Raw genomic sequence first — 10,135 nt, 5'->3', positions numbered from 1 at the left:
CACGGGGCGGGAGGGCAGACTCTGCCCTGACCGCCCGCCTCTCACAGCCGCCCCTAGGCGGGAGGTGCCCCGCGCGGCGGTGGGTGCTGTTCCCGCCCCCAACGGCCGCCAGGTATCCGGGCGGCGGCGCTCGGCTCCCTCCGCCGCGGGTATCGCCGAGACGGGCGGCCACTGCGATCCGCCGCCTGTGAACGCTGGAGGGGGCTGTTGGCCGCCTCCTCCCGCCCGCGGCTCCCCCTCCGGGAGGGGGCAGGGTTAGGGGAGGCGCGGTCGCGCTGCCCGGCGTCCAGTTCCCGCTTCCCCGATCCGCGGGCGGCAGCCGCCTCGCTCCTCCGCGCCCGGCCGGGTGGACTCCCCGCGCTGGAAGCCGGACATGGCGACCCTGCTCCCTCCAGCCCCCCGCCGCCCTCCTTCACTCGCCGCCTTCTCCTCCTCCTCCTCCCCGCGGAGCTTTTAATGGCTCGGACCTCCGGCGGCCGAGCGCCACTGCCCCTGCAACAGCCGCAGCGAGGAGAGCCGGCAGCCCCAACCCTGCGCACGGTAAGGACGGCACGGGGAACAATGGGGCCGGGCGGGCAGCGCGGCGGGGGCTGCGGGGCGGGCGGGGGGGAGCGACCCTCCCCGGGCGGTGACAGCGGGCGGGCTCCGCTCGGCCCGGCGTAATCCCATTAGCGCCGTAAGCCGCGGGGCGGCACCGCGCAGAGAGGCAGCCGCCCGCTGTCCGGACTGCAGCGGGCCTCGGGGCAGCGGGGGCGGGCGGCGCGGTGCCTTTTGTCGGCTCCTGAGCCGGGAGCCGGAGCCCCAGGGGCAGCCTGCGCTTCCCTCTGGCCGCTCCTCCGCTCCCGGCGGCTGGCTTCCCGGCCGAGAGAGGCGGAGAGGCGGCACCGCCGGCGGAGCCCCCCTCGGGGCGGGGGGCAGCGGGAGCGCTTTCTGGGCAGGAGCCGCTGCCCCGCTTTCCCGAGCGCCTGGGGGCCGGTAGCGGCCGCCTGGGGGCCGCTGCCCTCTGCGGGTCACAGCCCGCGGCCGGGGCTCCGCGACGCCTCCGCCGTGGCCTCGTGTGCGGGCTGAGGAGCCGGCAGGAGAGTTGTGAGCAGACAGAAGTTTATTTCCAGAGCGGCAGCTTGCCTGTAGTAGGCCTTATCTTTTTTGCCTCTACTTTTTTTTTTTTTTTAAGCATACGCAAACTCTGTGGAGCTTTTTTTTTTTTTTTTTTTTTTTTTTCCCCTAAGTTGCCAGATTTGCTCGGTTGCTGGCATGAAATAAATGAAACGCGCTGCCTAACTCTCCTCAGTTCCAGCCCTCCTCGTGGGCATTCCTGCAGAGCAGCGTTCTGTCCCTGCAGAGTGGGAAGCGATCACTGCAGAGGAGCAGAGTGGCTCGGCCCTGGCTGTTGCTGTCCCCAGGATACTTTGACTCTCGCTCCGGGTGCTGCTTCCAGTCTGTGTGCACAGAGAGCAGTTGATCCTGGAGCTGGGCCAACCTCAATAACGCTTTCCAGCAGCCCGGTTAACCAAAGCCCCAAACGTAAGCGAAGTCCCAAACATTCTTCTGAATTAAGATCTTTCTCTTTTTTTTTTTTTTTTTTTTTTTTTTTCTCCTTTCTTAATAATTATTTCGTTCTTCCCTCCTCTCTGTACTGATGAATGTGGTGTCCGGCTCATGAGCAGGGTAGAGCCATGCAGAAGCCGGAAGGAAAGCATTGAATCCACTGTGTGTGTGTGTGTGTGAGTGCATGTTCCAGTCACTGAGTCCCACCTGCAAGGATATGGCTGTGGGCCGGGATCCCCATGGCCTTCCTGCTGAGTGCTCCCACAGGGATGGTGCAGCCCCTTGCTTTCCTTTGGAAACAGCAAGGGTTAGGGTTTATATGTGACATGTCGAGTTCTGACTGCTATTTCTGAAAGTTTAAATGATGCTGTGTTCACCCAAACACTGAGTTCTTCTTCTCCCTGCAGACTGAAGCTCAGATTTAGCTATGGAACGAGTTGTTGGCACCGGGGCAGCTGCCATCTTCATGGGAAGGGGTCAGGAAACTGCATTTTTCTGCTTGTTTTTTGCACAGCCTTATGAACGCCACTGAAATGGTGTTCTTCTTCTACACTGTTTTCTTGAGTAAGCCAAATAAATTAGAAGAGTTTATTAATGAGGGCAGGATGTTTGACACACACAGCAACACACAACTTCAAGATGTCAGGAATTGGTGGGAGACTGAAAGTGTAGCACCAGAGCCTGACTTCTGCTCAGTGGCTGCATGTCAGATCGGAAATCCCTTTATTTCTGAAGCTGACACAGTTCATCAGTTGTTGTGTAATCGGTGTCCTAAAACTGGCTATTTGTAACCAAATTTTGTAAAAGAAAATCATGGATGATGAACGACCGAAGGGGATCTGCCATTTAAGTGTGATGGTTTAAGTAAGAAAAGACTTGCTCTAGGAGATGTATTTCTGCATTAAAATTCAGACAGAGGATTGTAAGTGTATAGAACCGTTCAGTAAATTTTCCCTGCTGAATTGAGATTAACATAAGAAAAAATGCAAGCCTTTGCTGAAGAAATTCATATATGATGAGAACTAGCATTTAATTAAAAAAAGAAACCACAAGAATTCTTGATGCTGCTGAACATGAGGCTGCCAGTGCTGGCAGCTTTTTAGGTTATATATGTTCTGTGATGGAGTTGCACTCTTTGACTTGAAATATCTTTGCATTAAGTCATTGGCTTCCTCTTGGGCTGACATTTCTAGGAGTTTACCCTCTGGAACAAGCCTCCCAGGGTACTTGTGGAGTCACCTTCTCTGATGATACTCAAGAGCCACCTGGGCACACTCCTGTGTGACTTGCTGGTAGGGACCTGCTTTAGCAGGGGATTGGACTCAGTGTGTTAGAGGTCTTCCCTTCCAACCACTGCAGTTCTGTAAAATGCACTGACTCCCAGGCTGGAATCTGCTGGAGCAGGAAAATGGGGAAGGTGTGCCACTGGACCGTCTTATTCTCAGTGCTTGCAGTGAAAATTTGGCCAGTGGGCAGAGAAACTTGAGGGTTGGCAATGGGCTAAAGAATTTCCTGTAAGTTGCCAGCTGCCTGTGCGTGTTCCCTCATTGTTCATGGAAGCACAGAATGGCTTAGGTTGTAAGGGACCTCAGAGTCCACCCAGTTCCAACACCCTGCTGTGGTCAGGGCTGCCACCCTCCAGATCAGGCTGCCCAAGGCCCGTCCAACCTGGCCTTGAGTGCCTCCAAGCGCATATGAAGCAAAGGGGGGGTCTCCATATTTCCCCCATAAGGGAAAAAGTGGCACCTGCTGACATTCACTGACACTTGCTGAGTATTTCTGGAGCCCAGCCAGTGGATATGAGCACAGTGAGGCACTGGGTGGTGCGTGTTAGCAGTGGGGACAGCTATAGTGGGTCACCTGCACTGGTGCAGATGTTTATGAGCATGGTATACTTAGCTAAAGGTGCTGTGTTCAAAAATGGTGTTTTGCAGTGGATAATTTGCTCTATCAAAGAGTGTTATTGTATATCTGCTGTAGTTTCCTTGGAGATAAATAGAAGGCATTACTTTTGGAACTTCCTCTCAGTACGCTTGTTTGTTTTTTATTTTTTTATTTTTTTTTCTTTTATTTTTAGGAAAGCAGTATAAAAATCCTGTTTATTGACTTTGTCCACCAACTTGCCTCAGCAGTTCTGTTTCTTCTTTTGGAAACTGGTGTGCTTGTCTGAAAAGGGCCTTTCCAGACCTGATTCCATGACCTTGAAAGGTCACAGTTTGTGTACTTTCTACAGTGGGTTTTGTTGTTTTTGCGAATGCTTGACTGACTGTAGGTGCTGAGTAGGCTGTGAGGTTTGTAGTTTACAGCTGGACTGCTGACTTAGGGGGAGAAAAGGGGCGACTGCTTTTCTGGTTGTGAAGGCGGAGAAGACTAATTACAGAGGTATTAAAGGTCATTGGGCTCAGCCAGCTTTGAATTTGCACAAAATGTCAGTAAATTTGCCCTGCAGAAATGTAGACGAGACAGACAATTAGGTCAGCCTTCATCAGATGTGGGTGCTATCTTGTTTGTAATCAATTGCAGCATTATGAGCTCTTTAGGCTTGTCTGTAATGAAATGAAGTTGATTAAATATTAGGAGAGAGGAAAATATGAGGTACCTTTTGGGGGCATTTGAGAGATGGAGTATGAAGTGACATTTTAAATCTGGATGTGTAAGTTGTGGAAATTACTTTTAATGTTTGGGTGTTCAAAAAAGGGCTCAGTGAAAAAGAATGGTGGCTCTGTTGCTATTCAAATAAAATGAAGCCTTGTTGGTGAAGTTCGTGAAGGTGCCAGCAGGCTGTTTTCTGTTGATCTCAGAGGGAATCATGATTCTTGTAACAAGCCCTTGGAAGTTAAGCATCTGTTCTGGCGCTGCTACGTAGAGTGGAACAAAGAGCATCAATCTCAAGTCACGGAGTTTGGATACTGAGATTCATGGCAGAAGGTGGCTGCACAGTGCGTGTTTGTTGCTGGGTGTGAGCAACTGGTGCAGGGCTGGCTGGTATGTTAGTGTAAGGCAATGTGTTTGCTGCTTGGGTTTTCTATCCTGGGTTACAAAGTGGGTGTTGTGCTGAAGCCCACTGCAAAACCTGTTGCTGTTTTCCTTACCTGTGGTGCCTTGCCTATGCACTGTTCTCATGCTTGCCATTAAATATAAGTATATATATATATATATATATTTTTTCCTGCTACCTTAGCATCAAAGCCAGATGCTGCTATCCTGTGGTACAAGATTTCTAAAAGAAGTAGTGATGTTAAGAACAATTTAAGTCCTAGGTACCTTCCAAATATGCCAGCTTTGTTTCGGGGCTAAAGTAAGGGTGTGGAGCTTGCAGGGTGACTGGACAACCCAAAGTGTCATTCCGTCCTGCACATTCTCTTACTGAAATCCTGTAGAGATATGCTGCACAGGTGGCTCAGTCTGAGGGAAAGCTGTGGCTTTTTTAACTGAGATGTTAGAGCAAGCCATTCCTACTTGAAGCAACAGCTTCCTTCTAGTGCAGACCACAGCAAATAGGATCATTCTCTAGGGCAGGCTGCTGGGGAAGCTGGCTTGTCTGGTGCAATTTTTTTTCTGGGTCAGAAGATGACTTACTGGTAAGCTGGAGAACCTATCAGGAGTGCAAACATCACCAAGTTTCAGGTGCACCCTTCTCCCTCCCAGAGTCTGCTGCTCCTTCAGGCCACTGCTGGGCTTTCTGCACCTCTGTTCCCAATGTACAGTGGGCCCTACTGGCTGACTGATGCTCACTGGCCGTGGTCATTCATAGAATCCCAAAGTATCTCTAGACAGAAGGGACCCATAAGGATCATGGAGTCCAGCTCCTGGCTCCATCCAGCACCACCCAAATGTCCGAAAGCAGTGTCCAAACGCTCTGTGAACTCTGGCATTCAGGGCCGTGCCCACAGCCCTGTGCATCCCATTCCATGCCCACCGCCCTGTGGTGCAGCCCCTTTCCCTGACCCCCAGCTCTCCTCCCCTGACAGCTCCATGCCGTTCCCTCAGGCCCTGTCGCTGTCACACAGAGCTCAGTGCTGCTGCTCTGCTCCCTGTGAGAAGCTGCAGCCACCATTAGGCCTCCCTTCAGTTCCTCTGCTCTGCCCTGAGCACACCCAGGGACCTGAGCAGCTCTTCATATATGTCCTCCTTTCTAGACTCTTCAGCGCTGGCTCTCCTTAGCCAGGGACCCTTATTTCCAGTCACCTGTACCACAGGCACAGGTCACGAAGAGATTTGTCAGTTTATTTCAGCAGGAGATGTGGCACTGGGCTGGTGATCAAACAGCACAAGGAGGGTCGTACTGCTCAGTAACCTGTGTACATTTAATTGGCTCTTTCTGCTCTACATCACGTGTTTTTTTTCTGCTGATTATCCTCTCTCATATAATTTCTTTCCATGCCTGGATTAAACGGCTGAGCTGCAGACCTTGTGTTCATTTCTCCCATACATCTCCAAATGTTATTTTTGGTCGTGTCCCAGTGTCTGTCTCCCAATGGAACAACACCAAAGGTGCTCTGGGGGACCTTGGCTAGCCCAGCAGTGGAGCAGGCAGCCTGCTCATTAGTCTTTTATGTCTCTCCTTATCAGTTTTACTGTGAAACTCCCTATCGCTTTGCTTGCACATGTTGAAATAATGAGGTGTCCTGTTTGGCAGGTTTATGTGGTGGTGATTCTGGCCTGAAAGTTCAGGGGAGGGGAAGGCTGCTATTAAATAATATGAAATGGCGAGTAGGTTTTTGGTAGTGGCCTTTTTCCTTTCCGAGGTGAGTTTCTAGCAGTCTTACACAAAGAGGGGTAGGAATTCTGAGCAGGCTTTAAGGCTGAGTAATACGGGAGTTATTTTCCGTGACATTAATATGTAACTGAAAATGAGTTGTAAAAATAAACCTCTTTTAAAGAGGATAAGAGAGGCTGTGGGGGTACAGCTCCCTGCCCTGTTGGAGCCAGTCTTTCCACTGCTTGGAACACAGCAGGTATCTGTAGCCTCTCCCTGCCGCTGTGCTCTTCGTGTGATGGTGGGAAGGCAACACAGGTGTGTTTGGGTGGAGGAGATCGATAGCTTTCTGTTCTTTCCTTCCTCTCATTTCTTTTTCACCCTGCCATGAATTATCCAGGAGTTTGCTGCCACTTGCGGCATGCCATCAGGGTGAAATGATTTTGGCTTGGCTTTATTTTGTTAATTCTCTGCAGTCTTATGATTGCAATAACAGTGCTTACAACTGGGAAGGGTCTGGCCAGCTCTTACTGTGGTGTATAATAGTGATGTCCTTTTCAGATTAAGGAAAAGCATGATTTGTTTCGTTTGTCCTGCCTGCGGTTATTTTCTGAAACATCAAGGCTAAAAGGGAAGGTAAAGATCTTGTGAAAGTCTGCAGAAATTACTGTGTTGTTTTTTCTTTTTTTTTCCCTGTCCAGAAGAGTTTTCTCATTTTCCAGTTAGCGTTTAGACCCTTAACAATGTGGCAAATCTTAATGGGAAAGCGTGGGAGGGAGTTTCAGTTCTTGGACCTTTCAGAGATTTAGGAGGTGTGTGTAACTTCATGTACCAAGTAGCTGGAGTGCATTGTAGAAGTTCATGTGGACCTGCAAGAATAGCCTCCGTGGAGGCAATCTGCAACCTCTGTTCGGAGACTTCAGCTCTAGTCTTCATGGAAATTCATCCTGAAAATCTGTTTACTACTGTGTTTGTTAGGCATATTTACCTTGAAGATGCTAAAAGTTAATGTTTTTGTTGCAGTTTCGAACTGAGGCATCGCTATATGCATGTCAGAAGGCCAGCTCTATGACTGTGCTCTTGTAACCAGTGTTTATTAGCTTTCTTTTTCTTATTTTTTTCTTTTTTTTTTTTTTTTTTACAGTTTAGCTAAATTAATTGATGCAATGTGTAAAATAAAATTTTATTTCATGTTCTGATGCAGAGCCATTTTTTCCCCTGTTGTCCTTTAAAATGTTGAGTGTAATTGTCAGTACCAGGAAAAAGAAACTACTAGAACCCACGAAGAGAAATAGAAAATGAGCAGAAAGGAGAGGGTTCCTAAAATTTATGATCACTAATGATTATATGATTCTATAAATATTGAACCTGAAGGTAGCAGAAAATATCCTGGCAGTTTCTCAGTAGTAAATAAATAAATGAGAGATAGCAGATGGCGTGATAGTATTCTGGTGGAGAGAGGGCAAGCGGCTCTGCCACGTGAATATCAAAAGGGTTTTAGAAGGCACTGTAATGAAGTCCTGCTCACAGCTCTGCGTTTGCTAATAATATTTGAATTGAGAAATAAGTTGCAAATGGAACAGTTCCAATGACATGGGGTCAGTTTGCCTGAATGAGTGTGTCAGAAGTGAACTTGGAAGAGAAGAATTTCCCAGGAGGCACATAGGTGGCGATTTCTCATCCCTTAAATGTGCAGTAAGAAGAGGGGATGGTGTCAGGAAAGGGGTGAGGAAGGGCTGGTGATGTGGCAGCAGCTGTGGAAAAAGCATTGGGCTGTTAGAAACTAACCTTTGCTAGCTCTAGTGTTTGTTGACTGTGAGCATGTTGTGTAATGGTGCTTTTATCCCATTAAACAGCAGAGCTGGGGGGTAGGGGCAGAGAGTCCATGTGGAATTCATGCCCGATTGTCCACCATCTGAAGTGCACACTGAGGAATGTTTCAGAGCCCAAACTAAGAAAATGTCAAAGCAATACCTTGAACACGAGCATTCCTCCTGTGATGGTGTGTGCAGTGACTGCCTGCAAAGGCACCAGAGAAATCACTGGAGCAGTCTCTGGTTGTAATAACGCTTCAAGGATCGGGTGAAGCAATGGATGAGCAAATGACACTTGATGGCAGCTCTCTGCTTGAGAGAACCAGACCCAGGGAAGCCAGTTCTGTCTTCCTGAATGAAGAGACAGTACGTGATGGAGGAGAGCCAGGGACTAATAGCAGCACACGACGAGCGTATGACTGAAAAATTAGATCATTGCCCTGATGGAGTGGGATAAATCTATCTGTTTGTGCATACAGTGAGAAGGGTGAATTCAGAAGCTCTTTCTTTTTCTGCAGCCAAGCAGTAAACTTTTCATCTTCCTCCGATTATAACAGCAAAAAAGCCAACGGGAAGCTCCCCACTCAGTCTGTATATTCAAGAAAATTCAGGCATATATGGAAAGGAATGAAAACCAAATGTAGTATTCTTCTTAATCAAATGTATTTGCTGAGGTTGCTTTGACTCTTAGGGTTACTGGTAAAATTTCACTGGACAATGGATTGAACTGCAAAATCTACCTTCAGGTTTCCTTTATGTAAAAGCAGAAGTAATGTTTGAAAATTGTATTTTCTTATTAGTTAAGCTACATAGGCCAGACAATAGGCAAAGCGATGAGAACAAACCAGCTGATACAAGGACGAAGCATAGCCTGATGAAAGTTGAAGTAGCTAACTGGAGGGATGGTGAGTCTGTTTGAGTGTGGATGAGTGGATGTAAATAACAGAGCTACATTTTCCTTCTCACTGTTATATAAAGAAATGAGAGGGAGGGCTGGGTATGCCTCTTCATCTTTGGTTTGGGATCCCTGCAGAAATCTGTGTTATTGGCTGCAGGATGAGATGATGCCTGTCCTTTGAGAAGACTGCAGGGAAGGGAAAGTGGTAGCTCCATATCCACACAGTTATCTGCAGGAAGATGCAAACTGCTTTTAGAAGTTGTAGAGCCTTGCATTATTGGCTGCTCTGGGTTAACCTTGGAGCAGGGTGTCTTTTAGAGAATGGGATCGGAAAAGAGTTCCAGCTTGGCAAGGAAGATGTGATTTGGAGACATGGAAGAGAAGATTAATCAGAATAATAGGTCTGGCCCTTGCAAGTAGGTTGAGCCTAATGAAATTAATATCTGGAAATTAATTATAAAACCAACCTGATAACACTTAATAGGACTTAGAGGATATTTGTGAGTAACTCCAGGTTTTTTTTTTGTTTTTTTGTTTTTTTTTTTGCAAAGACATTCCCAGGAGCAGATTAAGACTATCTGCTTTTCGTTTCCCATAGAATATCCAAATCGCAGCAAGCAACCCTACTGTGCTCGTGTGTGTGTTTCCTTTTGCAATCAAGCAACAGCTTGGCTCAAGTTTGGAAAAGCTGAAATGCTGGAGTGTTGGATTATATGATATCAGCCGGGGAAAAGTTTCCTAAAGACTTTTGGCACTGCCTGACTCTTGTGAAATAAAATACGCTGCAGCAATTTGTAATTCATGTGTGCGTGTTAACCAATGGCTGCGTTTATTCTAAGCATTAGCTAGCTTGTTTATGATAAGTCTTGGAAAAGGCTGTTTTTTCATTAGACTTCCAGGCTAAATTTAATTGGAACCTCATCAGGAAGAAAAGCTAGTTGGGTCACTCTGGAAGTGTTTAAGGAAGGTTTCGTAACTCGTTCTTTGGTATTCCTCCAGTAAGGCCGGATCCTTTTTATCTGTGAAGCTCAGAGCTCGAGGGGACAATAAAGACTCAAACCAGTCGGAAGTAATTGCACCGAGATCATCAGCATAGTTTTGTTTAATTTACAGTGTGTGTTTAGTGCTCTCCTGTTGGGGATGTTTAATCAAACTCCTCGTGCTGCAGGGACAAGG

At 47.8% G+C, this 10,135-nt stretch overlaps 1 protein-coding gene across 1 annotated transcript in view; it reads left to right on the top strand.

Moving 5' to 3' along the window:
• The first annotated feature begins 235 nt into the window (after positions 1-235).
• The window catches only part of FARP1 (FERM, ARH/RhoGEF and pleckstrin domain protein 1), a 205,165-nt gene continuing 195,265 nt past the window's right edge, over positions 236-10,135 (top strand). The window contains exon 1 of the mRNA XM_048933180.1: positions 236-540. The gene's annotated coding sequence lies outside the window, so the exon portion shown is untranslated. The remainder of the gene's footprint in view (positions 541-10,135) is intronic.

The sequence above is a fragment of the Lagopus muta genome, chromosome 1 (genome assembly GCF_023343835.1).
Source record: "Lagopus muta isolate bLagMut1 chromosome 1, bLagMut1 primary, whole genome shotgun sequence".
In the NCBI taxonomy this organism is placed as follows: Eukaryota; Metazoa; Chordata; class Aves; order Galliformes; family Phasianidae; genus Lagopus; species Lagopus muta.
Note: the sequence above shows the minus strand (reverse complement) of the source record. Positions and strands in the feature narration are given on the sequence as shown.